The sequence below is a fragment of the Ammospiza nelsoni genome, chromosome 2 (genome assembly GCF_027579445.1).
Source record: "Ammospiza nelsoni isolate bAmmNel1 chromosome 2, bAmmNel1.pri, whole genome shotgun sequence".
Taxonomy (NCBI): domain Eukaryota; kingdom Metazoa; phylum Chordata; class Aves; order Passeriformes; family Passerellidae; genus Ammospiza; species Ammospiza nelsoni.
The window spans coordinates 32,049,631-32,067,780 of NC_080634.1; the positions used below are offsets into that span (position 1 = coordinate 32,049,631).

Below are 18,150 nucleotides of genomic sequence, written 5' to 3' on the forward strand. Positions count from 1 at the left end.
AGCCGCACCTTCTTATAAGTTGCCCCACCTTTTACACACATCAGAAAAACTTGCTACACAGCAAGTGTCTTCAATACAGCAGAAAATTAAATTAGAGCATCTGCAAAAATTCTTAATCCTTATGGCATCTTCTAAAGCTGATAGAGTTCATCATAATTCCTACAGTGTCCTGATAGTTTGCAAATGCTGGTAATAACATGAAAGATTAAAACTGCAATTTGTCCCACATTACCGAATCAGCACTCAGTAATTACCTCAAAGCCAGTTTCAAATAACATAGGTAGTTCCATTCACTCATGCATCTCCTTTAGAAAATGAATGGCTTACAAAATCAATTCCATTAAGACCTTTGATTTCCATTCTTTTAGCTACAAACACACTTCACTATGCAAAATAGGTGATATCATGATCTGATGCAAACAAGCATAGCTCCAAATACTAAACAAGGATGTGTGATTCACGAGGTTTCTGTCCATTAATCATGAGGGAAATTTTGGACGGCTCTAAAAAAGGGAGGTCACTGTTAATATTCCACAAGGTATTTCCATCATTTCCAGTCAGGTCTACTGCAAATCACCAAACTCTAGAAGTGCAGAACAATGTTGAGCCACAGATTTCACAAGTCATGACGTGTGACAACCCCATTCTCCCGAACTGTGATAGTTAAAAACATAGAGAGCTGTTTTGCCTCATATCTCTTCTGGTTTTAGGTTTCAGTGAAATATTTTTCTTAGCATGTGTCTACAGGTACAAATTTTCTGCAGCACACTTCAAAATATCATCAGCTGAAAAATATCGTAAGCTTATTTAATACCAAGGTCACCTTGGATTTATCCAAAACACTGTTATGAGAGAGAACACACGTCTTGCAAACACTACAAAATAAAAAATAGATTGCATACTTTTTCTACAAGAAATATTAATTTCCTACAACCAAATGTTAAAATAACCCCCAGCTGCAGTGCAGCATGCCTGACACATGAACAGGGACCTCTTCAGAAATAACTTAGTGTCAGAGTTAGCTATCAGAGTTAGTTATCCAGCACTGTGCTGAAAAGCTCCTAAAGCTAAAATGCATCACCACAAGAAGTCATTCTGTTCCCAACTGCTCTGCCCTGCTTTTAAACAAGTATTCATCCAGTTAGACAGTGAAATCTGTTGTAGAATCCTTTCAATTCCAACTGGAAAGTTACAGTTTATTTAACTTAATTAAGCCCAAGTGGCCTATCTAGGAAGAATCAAAAAAAAGCAGGACCTACAGAGAATGACAGAGGAATGGGATTGCTAAGACCAAAGAGAGCACAATAACCAAGCTCAAGTACATAGAAGTCTCCTAGGTAAAGGATTGAAGAAAAATGCTCCCTATGCACATAATACAAATCCACAAGAAGCAAACATGTCAGACACGAAAACCCACCCAAGGATAAAGAAGGTGGAGCACTGAACCCCTGGTTGCAAAGGCAGTGCAGTTCTGCCATCACGGAAGAGCAGACCAAACACAAATCTGCAAACAATGGCAGAGGAGATCATTCCTGAGAAAGATGACCAGATCAGTGGACTTCAGTGTTACCTCTAGCCATTTAAAAAAAGATTTTATGACCATCCAACGTAAAAATTTAGGTCCCACACTTAACTAGCAGAGATAAAAAGTTGTGTGCTCAAGAAAATACCTGGTTTTTCTCAATTATGACTGCGACAATTAACCTTTAAGCTCTCATGAAAGTATCATAAAGCTTGGCCTAAGCATTTGGACACCTAGAAACAACTGGATGAAAAAAAAAGGGGACATTGATCCTTCCAGTTTTGGCTTTTCAAGTAAAAACATGCAAGTCAGAAAATCTTGTAATGAAATGTATCATCAAGGCTCTTCCACACAGCCTGAATTCACTTCTCTCATGATGTACATAATCTCTCATGACTCTTCATCTCAGGACATTTTACACCATGGAGTGGGTGTGAGGAGTTTAACTGGAGGGAAGGATCTGGGGCAGGCTGGAGTTCCTGTGAGGGACCACAGGAAGATAGTCTGAAAGGAACGGGTCATGAAAATAATTTCAGGGAAGTAGCAAAGGCAGAGACAAAAGAAGAATCCTACATCCACTGGCCTGTAAAAGGAAAAACTAAGTTATGTAGAAATTCCTTTAGTGTAAGTAGTGTGTGGGAGAACCAAATTCTGTTTACAATCAGTCTTGACAGACTGTTTAGATTCAGTCTTAACAGAAACTCTCCAGCCAGACCTGATTACCTTTTAAAGATTAAAGGATCCATTAGGATCACCTACTTTGCTATCTGCAAGCTTAAAGCTTCACTTATACCACAACAAGGCTTTAAAACTTACTTACAATTTATTTCAAGGTAAGGGAGCTCAGCAGAAGTCAACGAGGAAAAAGACCTGGGAGAAGACATTGTGTGTTGTACATACACCAAAGTCATATAAATGGAATTTCTCCTTTTCAGAAGATTACTGGTTAAGAAAAACAAATGAAACAAACAAACAAAACCCCACCTTAAATCTAAAGAAGAAGGATAAAAATCCAGATTAAATATCTGAAGCAGTGTCTCAACAATATTAACTGTGAAACAGGAGAAAACCAGAAAATATGCTTGAAGTGATTAAGCATTAAGGATTCCAAAACAGACAGCCAAAGACTTTGGACAGAGACAAATTGCTCCCCACTTGGCATTTGTCCCTAGATGAATCCACAAATACACAAACTATGTCAATTCTGTGCACTATGATGCAGAATTCCAACTCTGACTGGTGAACATATCTTCATTAAACTTTTATTTTTAACATTTGCATCCAAGCAACTAGTTTTCACTGGGCTTGTAAGAAAATCTTCTCCCAAAAGCCAGCTTCCCCAGAGGAAGACAAAAGATCTGCCTGGATTCTTGCTGGCTTCTATGGAAGCAGCAAATAAAACTATCCATGTATTAAAATTCAGATGCCCAGGGTAAGCAGGCATATTCATTTATTCACCATCCTGCTTTTCAATATAAAAACACTAAAGAAAAACAACTAACAGGATATTTATTGCATAAATCTTAGCAGTTCTTAGGGGTCCATACTAAAAAGGTAGGATTAAGTTAAAATGGACCTGTAAAGTGCTGCTAGGATCCTTGAGAAGTAAAGCTACTCAAGGTAAAGATTTTAGCAGAAATACATCTTTTCCTCTTGCTTCATTGCTTTGGATGCTTCCTTTTTAATGCATTTAAGAAGTCAAAAGCTAAGAGCTGCCTGAAAGTGCAAACTTCTTATGGAGGGACCCTGAATTTAGGGGCAGCCATCATCATGGAAATCACTGTTGCAGAATAATCACAAGATCATGAGTGAGAGCACCCTGCCTCTAGTCTGTGCAGGCTTAAGGACCCCCTGTCTCCTCTCCCTCCTTTTGCTCTTTCCACCTTATTCCAGAAAACTGGTTCAGAGAAGAATTCCCCACCTCTTGCTCCTCACCTGCCTGCTGGTTGCATGAACCTTGTGTCTTCAGAAACTGCTGGCCTATGCAATACCTGAGCAGGATGGTGGTACCAGTGTGCATGAGTATCTGAGTGGGTGTTTTCCTCACCAAGTCTGTCTTTATCTCTCTAAATTACCAATAAATCATTACTGCATACAAATACAGCCTGGCCAGCTACCTGTTTTGGGCTAAAACTATGGCTAACATCTGTGGCTGCAACATGAGGTTTATTTTGTCTCCTTGCAAACTGGACAGACATTAGCACTTCCAGAACTTGTATGAGAACTATTCCAGAACTATGTAGAACTACTCTACCATTATTTTGACTTATTTCTAAAACATCATTTGTTAATTCATAGATGTAAAAACTATTGTTAAGAAGGAGCATCTTACAACACATGCAACACATCCCAAACGTAGTTAAGTCAAAACTGGGCTGAGTCCATCTGACTGCAAAGAATCACAGAATCATTTATGTGGTAAAAAGCCTCTAAGCACAATTTATTGTGCTGCATTGTTCCAAGTACTGAAATTAAATGTGATTAACTGTATTGATAACAGCATTATATTAGTAAGTGGTGAAACATGACGTTCTGCCAGGAGATATTGCCAGTTCACATGGGCTGTTCCATTTGCAGACAAATTATTTGCACTGGAAACCCCTTTCCCCTGAAGTAAAGATCTGGAAAAAGTTTAAGTTAAATAGTAGATATCCCTTTTAATTGTCTTATCTTTCAGGTTTTCCTAATGACTCACTGCTAAATCAAGTTACTTTTGGCTGGTGAAATCAGATTGACAAGAACATCTTTAAAGTACACCATTTTCACAAAAAAACCCTTGAAATATTCTGCCTCCTCCAAAAGCCCGTGCTAAAAATGTAACATCTGAAAAAAAATCAAAACCTTTTATCTGCCTGAAAGCCAACAACAATTTGGCTTGAAGTCTAAAATACACTCTCTAGTTTTTCAAGGAATGTTACATCTTTAACTCAAGTCAAAGGATTTTGAGATGCAAATTAAATATTATCTTCAAATAAGAATAATTTTTCATGGAAAAAACATTAGTATAAAATTTCAGCCTACTGTGCCACAGACCTTAGAGGACCCAAGTCAATGCAGATTCCACTAGAAGACAGAGACATATATTCCAAGTGTTTCCTTAGTTATCTGGCACTCAGTTTGAAGCTGGGTTGGCACAAATTATTGTCTTCAAAACTTTCAGAATTTCTAAAACTACAAACTTGCTCTTGGAAAATACCTTCACTTGAGTCAGTGGGACAGGTTTTATGGGGCAAGAGCATGTCAGTAAGGACAAGAATATTTAGATTGCTAGTCCACTGGTTTTCCACTGCAAAAAGTAATGGTAAAATATGATACTAAAAGACTCATATTTTCCTATATGCAGAACAAGATAACCTTCATGCTATCTGCTCCACACAGCTTCCTTCCAAGGCCTTGGAAACACATAAACAAATCCACTTATCTATGTTTGATTAGGAGGCTTGGTGTACTTCATCCTGTTCAGCTCTACAAAAAAGTCTTGCTATGCAAACAATTAAAAATGCATCATTACAGATTCTTAATTGGATTTTAATTCACTACTGGTTTTGAACAGAGATACAACCTCCCCTTTCTCTGTGACCCAATTACTCAGAAAGTTATCTTTACAATTGTGCAGGATCCCTAACTTCATTTCTGCTGCTCTTCAGTTAATGGAAGCTCCACAGCAAGACCCTTCACTTTCCTTGACACACCCTCTGTGAGACTAAGGAATGAGATGGGTCCAAAAATCTTTAAACTCAGTTTCAATCAGACACAGACATCCTGGTGCTTCTGCAAGGATTAGGTAATGAACAGGGGAATGAATTATGTTTTTACATCAGGTTTAACTTGAACTGACTAAATCTGTATTTTTCAACATGAGAAATAAAACTCTACAGATGTGTTACTCTCAGCTTGCATGTTGGGACAATATGTTCATATATATTAAGACTGCAAATTAGCAAAGAGTGGAGAGGGAATCAGGGAAGACCACTATACTCTTTACTCCTCCATTTACCCACCATTTACCCATCTAAAAAATGATGATAGGATATCATTTGTCAATGAACAGAAAAGGGAGAAAAAAGAGACCTGTTAGAAGCAGCACATTCATCCTGTGGTCTGAAGAAACCACAAACAAACTTGTAGAGTGGTGCTCTTTAGTGCATTTATTTCTGCTACTTGTTTTACTGTTATCTTCTAGTCTGCCACCAGATAAGAGGAAAGGGTGGTGGTGGGGGCAGAAATAGCTCACAAGGAACCAAACATATCTCATTCATTACAGCAGCAGTGAACTTAAGTCTCTAAGAGCAGGCAGACCAGGAGACTGTAAAGTATTACTGCCCTGAATCTCATTTGCTCCTTAATCCATTCACAGAAATGTATCTTCCTTTTTGTAATTCAGACTCTGTCTTTTGATTTCTTTTCTCAATTTCATGAAAGATGAGAATCTAGCTTAGAGAAGACCAACATTTAATTTTCACTTTGGGTGTAATGGTTCCCTTTTGATCTGTGCAATTTCTGAAGCTCAAATATGGGGACCAGAGTTCTTAGAACAACCCACAGAAAACCAATACATTTCTACCCATGCTTCAGAACAATTTACTTATTTTAAAAAGAAAAGTGAAACTAAGCTGAAAACTACTGTTGAAAACCACAAAATTGCAACTAAGAAAAGAGAAGACCACATTAAATTAGCCAACGTGTTCTAGAGGGATTTTACCATTCTCCCAATTGTGACACTACCCACATTTCACTACATGCAGTAATAATCTGTTCTACTGGTGTATATTACGAAATCTATTATCCTGCTAGCAGCACTTTTCTTTCATAACTGTCATTTACAGTCGTCATAAACCTTCAGTGTCAAGAAAGATAGAAAATTAAATCAGAGATCACCGAAGTACTACAGCAGAGTAAGAGAGACAGCAAACTATTGCAGGGGGACACAGGAATCATTTCTACAACCACCATGAACAGCAGTGCCTTCTTCTTCACCAAGCACTTGGTGGGCCTGAGGGCAGCCCTCAGCCACAAACTCAATCATCTTCTGTATCTGCAGGGAAGCGAGAACCAGCGGGGCAGCTCCTCAGGGGCCAGGCCATCCAGGGATTTCTCTCTGACGGCATCGGCACGAAGCTACACACGAGGCACGGCGGGAGTGCCAGCACAACCCCTGCCTGCCGCCGGCCCTTTCGGGCACCCCGTAGGGCAGCATTCCGGGTGTGGCAGGAGCCATGGCAGAGGCAGCCCCGGCCCCCGGCGGACTCGGCTCCATCCCCGTGCGGGCGTTCGCGCCGAGCAAGCGCTGCGGGGGCTGCACCAGCCTGCTGCCGGCCGCTTCCAGCCCCTTCCTGCCGCCCTCCTGCCTGGCACCGAGCGGAAGCAGCGCCGAGGGCAGCCCCCCGCCCCGCCACCCAGCCGGGCCGCCGCTCCCCTCGGGGCCGGAGCGCGTTCGGTGCCAGGTGCCGGCCCCGCCGGGCCCTGTGCCCGCGGATAGCGCAGGAAGCGCGGCTTGCGACACAGCGGGGCTCGCTGGGACACCGGGGCTCTCTCTGCAGGGCAGGGCACGGCGAAGCGGCGGCCGCGGGTGCCTCCCCGCCGGGAGAGCGGTCCGGCCGGGCTCGGACCGGCCGTGCCTGCCCCGGCTGCTCAGGGCCGCCATGCCGCCCCCACTCACCTGCCGCAGGCGCCGGCCCCGCGGGCTGGCCCGGCCCGCGCTCCCCGGGCTGGAAGCGAGACCGCGGAAAGGCTGAAACCACTTTCCTAACTTTGTTTTGAGCACGGGTGACATAATCGGGCGAGGCGGGCTGTGCCCCAGGGGCGGGCCGGCCGGCCTGGCCGCTCTCCCTCCCTCCCTACCTGCAGCCGGAGCCCGGTTGCCCCGCCCGATCTCACCTCACCTCGGGCGGGAGCGACTCGCCCTCGGCGAGATCAGAGAGCCGGGGGAAGGCGAGGGGGTGAGCCTGCCCTGGTCTCTCTTGCAGCCAGGACTGCGTGCGTGATGGTTTTCCAGGGTAACGGTACGGGAAGCCTAAGCGGGTCAGGGCAGGAGGGCACCGGAACGCTCATCCACTGCAAGGTCCTAAGGCAGTGACCAGTCCAAATGGACCTGCTAGGATCTTCCCACCTTGTCATCTCAAACTCTTCAAGTTCTATTTGCAGAAGGTGGCAGCGGGAGACAGAATTGGTTCACATTTGATTCAAAGATTTCACTTAGCCCAAAGTAAATTTTGAAAAGCACCCAATTCCAAGTGGTCCCAAAAGAAGAGAAAAAACTTCGACTTAATTCCCATCACTTTAAGGCCTCTCAAGTGCAGAAGAGCTTCTAGGGCACCGTGTCCAAAGAAGGCTTCACCTCCCTTGTCTTGATCGGATGGTTTGGTTGCAGACACATCCGTGACATCAACTGCATTGGTCTGTTCTGATGTCCCTATCCACACTGTCCTCGGGTTCAACTACCGGCCCAAGGTAAAGCTTCACGCCCCCGAGGCACTCCTTTTCACACTGTTAAAGCCCTTCTACTTGCCTTCCCAATCCATCTTTCCTGAACAGCCTGAAACCCTTCAGGCTTATCTCCCTAAAGTAAGCTACAATCCCAGAGCTCTGCAAATCTTGTAGCTACAAGGGGAAACGTGAGGAAGACCAGCAGGTAGTCTGCCAAATACAGACACATACATAAACCTGATAAAACTACTTACAAAGCACTACAAGTAATCATTTAATACAGTTATTGAACATTGAGTTGATTATGTGTTTTTAACTAGGATGGGTTCTGCAGAGGGAAGTATTACTTCACTCATTACAATGATTGACTGTAGGCTCGAGTAAGGCAAGCTTGGCTGTGGATTTACCATGCAGTAAAGTGCTACTTGACAGTTACTGCTCACATCCATGCTCTGTGAAAAAGGTAAATATTTGAAATTTGCTTACCACAGCAGCTGCCTTGTATGTACTGTGGGTGAAAACAGGCACACAGGTACTTATCATGAAATCATCAGCCTGCTAAATACCATAATACTCTGCACATGCTGATTTGACTCAGCCTAACTCTTCTATTTAACCTTTTGCTAAGTGAGTAAAACAGTGGGTAAAAGATAGAATTGCCTTTTTTTAAAGGTGTGGACAATCTTACAAGACACTCTTTCAGAGAAATGAAGGCACACTATCAGCTGCAAAGTACAAGATATAATTCAAAAACTTTTGAAGAAACTGAAGACAGCATATAGAAAGTTTCAGAACAGCAGAGAATTTGTGATGTGCAGGGGTAGGAAAGCTCACTGAAATAGCATTTGCAAACTTAGTGGTAACTTTTGTGGATTAAGACTTCAAGGAATATATCTTAAAATTGAACACTGCTTAGGTATCTTGTTGCAACCAGTCATTCCATTTTCTTCCTTACCGTTCAGTATGAGGCAGTTTAGACTTTTCAGTTTCTTTAAGAAAATTGTGGGGCCTACTAAGCAATAGTAGAGGAGCTGGTCAATGAAATTTTCTAGGTCTTGTCTGGACAGCTAATGCTGTTTTTATATATATCTGTGAATACTTCTGAGTATAGCTAGAGAACCAGCTAGAAATGGTCTATTGCTCTCTGGTTTTATTCTCTTTCATAGCAAAAAGTTGTGGATTGTGTTGCAGTCATGTACTGCTGTGATTTCTTTCAGCAATTTCTGATCATATACCTTCATATGCATTCCATTCCCTAGCTGGTAGAGACAAAGACCCTTATGGTCTTGAGCAGCCACAATTTGTTCTTCATGAACGGCCAGAATCAAATTCATTACCATATCTCTCTCCTGAAATAAGAGGATTGAAAAGCAGTAAACTCATATACTGTGATGTCAGAGACTGTGACGCTAACTGCAAAGAGAAAAAATAGCCCAAGAATAAATGTGCACAGGCATGAATCTACATCTCAACACAGATTGCACTTCAACACAAATTACGGTGCTAAATGGAATACTTTAAAGAATGAAACCCTTTTATATGGGTCTAAAATTGTCCTCTATGAAATCTAGACATAAACTCACTTGATTTTCTTCAAGGACTAAAAGCAGGAGATTTTGAAAAATTCTGGTGTGCAAAACATATTGTCTGGAGCTAGGATCCTTCTGACTGCTATGTTTAATGTACAGTGAGTTAGAAACTGGATGACAGTTTCTACCACTGGGTTATACAAATGCCAGAACTACAAACAGAAACATGTGGTAGGCAGAAGACAGCTTGCAGCTCTTAAATCAGGAAATGCCAAGTGCAATATAAAAATAAAACAACCACCCTTTAAATAAAACAGGCTGTATTTCACAGTTTATTCAGGGTGATGTGTGTTTATTTCAGTCTGCAAAGCCATCATACTGCTGGGATGCAAGGGGTCATTTTCTTCTGCATTTAGGCTATCAGTAGCAGGCCTATTTTGTCTTTCCACTCTAATGCAGCTTTTAATTGCCTATGAAATTGCACCACCCTGAGGGAATTTCATACTAACATTCAAAATTGTGTTTTCCTTCTTTATGCTCAAGGATCAGAGGAAAAGTTACAGAACTGGAGTCATAAACATGCTGCAAGAAATTTGCAGATTTACAGTAAACTTTGCCAGAAACATACAGCAAAAAGGAAGTTGCATTAAGTGACAGGTAGAAAACTGGAGGTATTCCAGCTTGATCAGCTCTAGAGTAATCTTGCTTGACACAGTAAAGGGGACACACGTTGGATTTCATGCTCACATCACCTGCAGTGCAGTATGAGTTTGATTGGACTGCACCAAAAAAAAAAAAAGCAAGACTTTTCTAAAAATCAAGATTTAATTACAGAATTAATCTGGCTGTCATCCACTCCAACCAACCTGTTGCTTACAGCGGAGGCCGGTTGTCCAGGGCCTTGTCCAACTGGAATTTTAATATTTCCAAAGATGGAAACTCCACAATATCCATAGGCAATCTCTTCTAATGCTTGGCATTGCACACAGTAAAAATATTGGGTTTTTTATATTTAGGTGGATTTCCTGTATTTTAATTTGTGTCCACTGCCTCTTGTCCTTCCATTTTGCAGAAGAGACAGGCTTTGTCTTCTTTATATCCTCCAACCAAGTATTTATATACATTGGTAAAACTCCCTTCCAAGCCTTCTTTCCTTCAGGCTAAACAGTCTCTCAGTATCTTCTCAAATATTTCAATCCTTTAATCATTTTAGGAACAGTTTTCTGAATTCACTCCAGTACATCCATGTCTCATACTGGGAAATGCAGGACTGCCTCCAACACCCCAGATGTGGTTGAGTGCTCAGTAGAAGGGAAAGATCATCTTCCTCAATCCTGCCAGACACACTCCTCCCCTCCAAGGGAACTTGCCATCACACTGGCCAGCTCTCTCCCTCAGGGATGCATCCCATCAGGTTCCACAGACTTAGAATCCCAGACTACCTCAAGTTGGAAGGGACACATAATGATCAGTAACTCCAAATCCCTGCTCCCCACAGCACTAACTAAAGATAAATATACAACTAAGAGCATCATCCAGGTGCTCCTTGAACTCTGACAGGATTAGTACCATCACCAGTTTCCTTGGGGAGCCTGTTCCAGTGGTCGACCACCTTCTCAGTGAAGAACCTTTGCCTGATGTTTAATCTGAACCTACCTGGTGCAGCTTCACTGCATTTCCTTGTGTCCTGTTGCTGGTCACCGGGGTGAGATCAGCCCCTCCCCTCCACTGCTTGCCTTCAGGAAGCTGTGGACTGTGATGAGGTCACTCCCCAGCCTTCACTTCTCTAAGCTAAACAGACCAAGGCAACCTCAGCCACTTCCTCCTAAGTCTTGCCTTTGAGACCTGCCACCACTTTTGTCACCCTCCTCTGGACACACTCCAGTAGCTTTATATCCTTTATTCATTGTGACACTCAAAACAGCCCCCAGCACTCCAGGTGAGGCTGCCCCAGAGGAGAGCAGGACAATCTCTCCCTTGCCCAGCTGGCCATGCCATGCCTGATGCACCCCAGGACACGCTTGGCCCTGCTGGCTGCCAGGGCACTGCTGGGTCATGTTCCACTTGCCAGAGTCCCCCAGGTCCCTGTCCACAGTGCTGCTCTCCAGTCTCTAATCCTCCAATTTGTATGAATAACCAGGATTACTGTGTCCCACAAGGAGAATCTAGCACTTGGTCTAGTTAAATTTCATATAGCTGGTGATGGCTCAGCTCTCCATATCTCTCTGCAGGACCTCTTTACCCCCAAAGAAGTCCACAGCTCTTCCTAATTTAGTATCATTGACAGACTTATTGTATGTTTGATTTCTGTGTCCAGATCATTTATGAAAACATGGAAGAGCACTGGCTGTAAAACTGAGCGGTTGGGAATGCCGATGGTGACTGGCTGTCAGCCTGATGTAACCCCATTTACCCAATATATTTTGGATTTGTCTACTTTTGTGCTGGGCAATTGATGAAGAGTAGTATCAAAAGCTTGGTAAAATTCCAAAACTCTACATTTACTGGCTTCCCTTGGTCAATTAAGGTGCATGACCTTATAATGAAAGGAAATTAAATTGGTTAGCCAGACTTTCCCCTTGTGAACTTGTGTTCATATAATCAATGACTGGATTGTCTCTCAAAAAAACCTTCTCTGTAATTTCACCAGGCACTGAGAAGTAAGACTGGCAGGTCTATCCTTACCTTCTTACCCTTCTTGAAACATTGCCAGCTTCCAGTTGACCCAAGACCACTGAAGAAAAATAATGCAGCGAGGTCCTGTGATAGCTTTGTCTGGCCCCATCAGTATCCTGGGATCAATCCTGTCAGGCTCCACAGATTTATGTGCATCCAGCTTGAACAGCTACTCTTGTTCAAGTTCAGGGTCAGCTGGCAGTTCATCATCCCCTCCGTCCTGGTCTTCCAACACAGGTCTCCTGGGATCCCAGGACCCAGCATTGGTGTTAAAGACAGAGACAAAAAAGGCATTAAATACCTCTGCATTGTCTGTATCCCTGTTTGTGAGGTGACTGACCCCATCAATCAACAGACCAGTGTTCTCTCTGATTCTCTGTTTGCTGTTAATACATTTTGAAAAGCCTTTTTTTCCTTCAAAGTGCTGGCCAGCTTGAAGTCTAGTCGAGCCTTGACTGCATTAATTTTCTCCTACAGTGCCAAACAGATTCTCTCTAGTCCTCCTGTGTTGCCTGTTCTTGCTTCCGGTGTCTGTACAGTTTCTTTTTGCCTAACTTCTATAAGATCCCTGTTCAGCCCTTTGCACTGCTTGCTTGAATCGCCTTCCTTTGGAATTACCTGCTACTGTGTTCTTAAGAGATGGCTCTTAGAAAGTGACTAGCATTCATGGACCCAAATACCTGAAGCAGATCCCCAGAGGTCCCTGCTAGTTAGCTCCTTCAGCAGCCCAAAATCTGCTCTTCCCATATCCAGGGACAAAGTTTTCCTGGTATTTTTCTCCAAACACCAATTATTTGAAACACAACTACTTGGTGGTCACTGTGATCAAGACAGCCACCAGTCACCACTTCACCCCTGAGACCCTCTGTGTTTACAAACAGCAAAGCTGGGAGGGGACCTGTCCTAGGTGGCTCCCTTAGTCCCTGCACAAAGAAGTTATCCTCCATGTGCTTCAGCAATTTCCTGCACCTGTTTGTTTCTGCTGTATGATACTAACCAGTTGATGCCTGGGAAGTAAAAATCTTCCAGAAGGACAAGGGCAGATGAACTAGAGATATCCCTCAATTCCTTGTTGAATAATTCAGCATTGTTGTTGTTGTCTCTCCTGGCTGCTTTGACTTTCCTCACCCTGTCCATGCAAGCTCAGGACAGCACTGCTGTTTTCCCCCTGGACCACCTTTCCTTGCTGCCACCACTTGTATGCTTCCCTTGGATGTCTGAGTTCAGTCAGGAGCTCCTTGTTCCTCCATGAAGGCATCTTGATTCTTTTGCTTGGCTTTCTGGGTGTTGGGAAGGAACATTCTCAGGCATAATGTATAATAAACTATCAAAAAATAACAAGAAAAGTATTTCCTTTCATATAACACACATCAAAAATATTTTCGTTAAGCCATGTGCAGCTCAGCATTGGCATATGAATAACTAGAGCTGTTGCATAAATGGGCACTTTTTCCAGTGAGGCACCATCAGCTCCACAAGAAGGCATGAATTGACAGGAGTATTTGTGTAAAACAAGGACATCTACATTGCTTATTTGCCCCATCCCTCAGAATACAGGGCAGCTTCCTAACTGCAGCTCAGCAGTTGCTGTCTCTTGTGGCTTTAAAGGAAACCAAACGAGCTCTCTAATACACAGTGACCTATTTCTTCCCTCTTAATACTGAACGTACAGTCTTCGTGCAGGCTCATGTCTATCATGCTCTTCCAATCCCTTTCCCTCAGGGCTAAGCAAACCCATTTCTGAAATATTAAAAACCACAACATTCCCAGGGGAACATTAAAAGCAGTTCTTCAAGTTGATTTTTTTTCCCCATCACATTTTACAGCCATGCTCTTCATATTTCTCAAACTGAAAAGAATTAGCATTTAATTTTTATTTTAAAAGAAAAACACCATTTTAGAGTGTTTCCCTCTGAGGATGTGGAGCCAGCAGTACAGTGGAAGGACTTCTCTCTCAGTCTGTGCCATGAAACAGTTCTAATTTTACTCCATATTCCACAGTTTGCTGAACCATAAACCAGTCTTTAAAAGACTGTCACTAAAAATCTTGATCTCCTCTCCTAAGGGAAAGGTATCCTGGATCAAATCCAGCATTAATTATATACCGCCTTACCAATTCCCCCCACGTTCATGCTGAGGTGGTAAACTGTATTTTTGTCCACAAGCTGTCCATCTGTGATGAAGCATTACATAGATTCCAGTCCTAAAGTGCACAGATAGCTCAAGGCTCTGTTAGATACATACCTTCCACTCAGGGATTTTCAGTTTAAAAGGTTACTATAAAGAGAATTATATTGTCTTATTGAATGCAATTCTCATAGATAGGCTATGAAATTCTGTTGAGTGAGGGATTTTGTGCATCAAAGAAGAACTTTCAGAAACTCACCACCTTTATAAGCATGCTTGATGGAAACCTGTTTTTTTTTACAAAGAGACAGCATAGGTTTCTATTCTGAAATTTGAAAATCGGTCATATTTACCACCACAGCAGCTAAACGCCAAAAAAAAATTGAGATCTATTGCAACACCTTATGTAATACACAACAAAAGACAGTTTCTTTCCAGATATCAATTACTTCACGGAGCAGACAATTTAGAGCAATAGCAGTTTTCTCCAATTTGTTAATGCAAACCATAACATTTTTGCTCCTTTTGCCACACTACAGTGGTCAATTAAATACAGTAAATTTGATACCACACACTTGCCATGGAGGAGATGCTAAGACAAGATGTGTGCAATGTCACTGGAGTGGGGATATTGCAGGAAGCATGGTGGAAGAAGCCAGAAGCCAACCAGTTATGTTTACAGCAGACAGCAGCACTTTGCTCCCCATGCTCCTTGCAACAGTGCTCAGATGAGGTGCTGTAGCTACACCTCTCACTTCTGACAGCTCTGTGTCATTTGTGCATCACTTCTGTAAGTCTGCTCTCATCACAACACATCAAAAGACATGAAAATCTGACTACAGGAGAGTCCCCTGACTCTCCATCCCGTACTCCATCCCACTGGGAATATATAAACATTGCTAAACATCCAGGAAGATCATCAGCATGAAAACTGAATTTAAAATTTTTGAAGGACAGATTTAAAGCAATAATATTCTTATGTTCTCTCCCCTTCTTGCATCACTCCCCAGCCCCAGTGTACATGCACACTCAAGCACCCTTTCACTTATGTAACCATTTTTCTCCCACTGATTCCCCCCTGCCCCAACCCCAACTTCTCCATCTCTTGTCCTTGTCTTATCCCATTGTTTTGGGTCATATTTCTTATACTAAAAATAAAATTCAAAACAATTTAAAAATATCAGCCTGGAGTAGCTATTTAAGTCACTCTCATAAACATCCAGTAATTAGCTGATAGAGCTTTGTCAGGCTACAGTATTTTCAGCAGCTGTGTTAAAATATGTGATGATAGTATTTGTGTCAGCCAGTCTCTTTATAGAAATAAATCTTTTTAATGTAATCTCCCTAGTTAATACATAGACAACAACACAGTGTATCCAATATCCAGTCATCCTTTGAAAGTCTTATTTGCACCAAGTGTTCTCAGCTGGGATTACTTTCTTGGAACTTTCACCAGCTCAAAGGTAGATACTGACTGGAAAAAAAGACTACATATACGAGCGTCTTGGCCACCTCCAGGTCTGTAACCAAACACATCACTTAATACAATACAGTGCATTAGCATATTCCCACTACAAATTAGCTTTTAACAATGCTCCAGATACTTCATCTGTTTCACTTTATGGCAACATGAATGCAAACAAAGCATGGGAACAGGAAAAGGGAGGCAAGCAGGCCAAGGCCTTATGTTGTTCCTGAAACCTGGACACGAGTCAGGTGCTCACTGCCTGTATTGGTTTATATATTACATTGCTTTAGGAATTCAAGGGAAGAAAAATGTATTGGTGAAGAAGCTGAGTAAAGATAAAAAAAACTTGAGGTTGTTGCTTTTGGTGTCACTATCATTTCATTCCCTTTAAATTACATTTGGCATTTATTGGTTAGAAGGCAAACAGGAAATGGATATAACTGATATTGGCTTGGAAACATAATGTCATTTCCACTACCTGCCTTCCTGATTGGCACCGTCTCCGGATATGAACCCAGCAGCTTCCAAATGCTGATACATTTATCCTTTCTTATTCTTCTTTCATCCCTCTCTAATTACAAAAATGTTTTTCTAGAAAGGAAAATATTGAAACAAAAACACCTCAAAGATGTTCAAAGGCAATATACAAAATACAAATACAGAAATGAATGACATTTCTAGCCAATAAAGGCAATAGCTGAGAAGAACATAGCTTCAGACTTGTTTTAGCAGCGGAGTCATAATCTCTTTTGCAAAAGACTCTAAAAGTAGTAGCAGTAAATTAATCTTCAAATGTCTGCAAGTAAATGTGCAAACAGCCAGAACCAGCTGGTTTGCAATCCTTAACATGACAGCACTATCAAACTCTTAACAGCTCAAAGCACACAAGGAAGAGAAACTCATTTTATGGCACGGTATTCCATGGAACTGATTGCTGTCTGAAAAGGTCCTTTCCCTATACTCTCTACTAAACTGGAGGTTTTTTTCCTTATTGCAATATACACCAAATACTTTCCCTATTTCTGTACATCCAAGTGAGCACTTTCCAATTAAAAAATCCACTCGAACATGCAAATTTCCAGTCTTGGTGTTGTACAGCTTAGCTGTCTCTTGTCCATTCATTACCATAGGAAGGAAATGTGACCTCTCCAACTAAATCCCCAAGTGAGGACAAGCATAGCACTCAAATTGCTGGATGTTTTATGTGGCACAATTATCTGAGTATGTGGAAGGAGTGACTACTCCTCTACTACCTTTTCTGACACAGGAATGTATGGGGATAAACCTGGCTGACATGATAAGGGAGGCAGTGATGGAAACCAAACCTGATCCATCACATTACCTGATAAGAGCATGTAAGGGTGTGCAAAAGGTTATTTCATCCTGGACTTTGGAAATGGTATTGGGGGATCAGACGGCAAGAGGTGCAGGAATCAATGGAGCAGTACACACGCATGGGGTGAGGGACGAACAGGGGAAGGCAGAGTCAAAGAGAACAAAGGGGCTTAACAGAGAGGGGCATAAGAGAGGCCAGCTGCCTTTAAAATGAGGCAAAGTATTGCATCTGTCAGCCCCCATAGTATTTTTTGTAACTCGTGAAGAGTAGATGGCTATACTGCAGTAAGCCTGTGCTGTTTTGCAAGTCTGCTGTTTTGGACAGTGCCAAAAATAGTTACAACATTGATGGACATTTAGGTCACAGGAATTTTAAGACTGACATGTGCTCATCTTCCTGAAAGTAATTTCCACTATGTAAACTGCACAGACTCACTTGAGCTTTCCTGCTATGATATTCTGTGCTGATAAATGTTTTAAAAGGGTGAGAGTTGTCCTCAAGCTGCCAGCTCAACTGGCATCCAATGCAGTCCTGAATTTAACTCACCAACTCCAGCCATCACATCCTGTATCTCACATCTAGCTTGGATGAGAGTATACTGAGACATTTAGTAAAAAACAGAGCTGTATCCTTTTTTTCTCCCTTTGGATTCTAACAAAAGCAAGAGTTTGTGCAAACTGACCCTGTAAATGAACTGGAATGCGGACAGACACTCTCCCAAACTGCTCTGGATGAAATGAGATCCATTCAGCAATAACTGAGTACACACCAATTGCAAAAAACAAAGCTGGTCCAGGAGACCAGTATGAGCTGATCTTATTTTTCCATGTCATCCTGAAGTGCTGTGCTCATGTGAAAACACACTGTCACAAGAGTAATTGAGTAAGAAAGCTCTACCTCAGATCAAGACACATAAAAGAGTGGCATGCTCTCTTGCACAGGTGTAAAACCAAAATGGAGAACCAAGTTTCACTACCTGAAACAGTAACAGAAAGTATCAGGTTTTCTTCCCCAGAACCACACCAAGATCCCTTCTCTTTTCTTTAACACTCCAAAGGCCAAGAAA

The 18,150-nt window shown here is 42.1% G+C and overlaps 1 protein-coding gene across 1 annotated transcript in view; it reads right to left on the minus strand.

The window, feature by feature from the left end:
• CRACR2A (calcium release activated channel regulator 2A) overlaps positions 1 to 7,253 on the minus strand; it is a 51,770-nt gene extending 44,517 nt beyond the window's left edge. Inside the window, exon 1 of the mRNA XM_059466108.1 lies at positions 7,182 to 7,253. The gene's annotated coding sequence lies outside the window, so the exon portion shown is untranslated. The remainder of the gene's footprint in view (positions 1 to 7,181) is intronic.
• Positions 7,254 to 18,150: the final 10,897 nt, after the last annotated feature.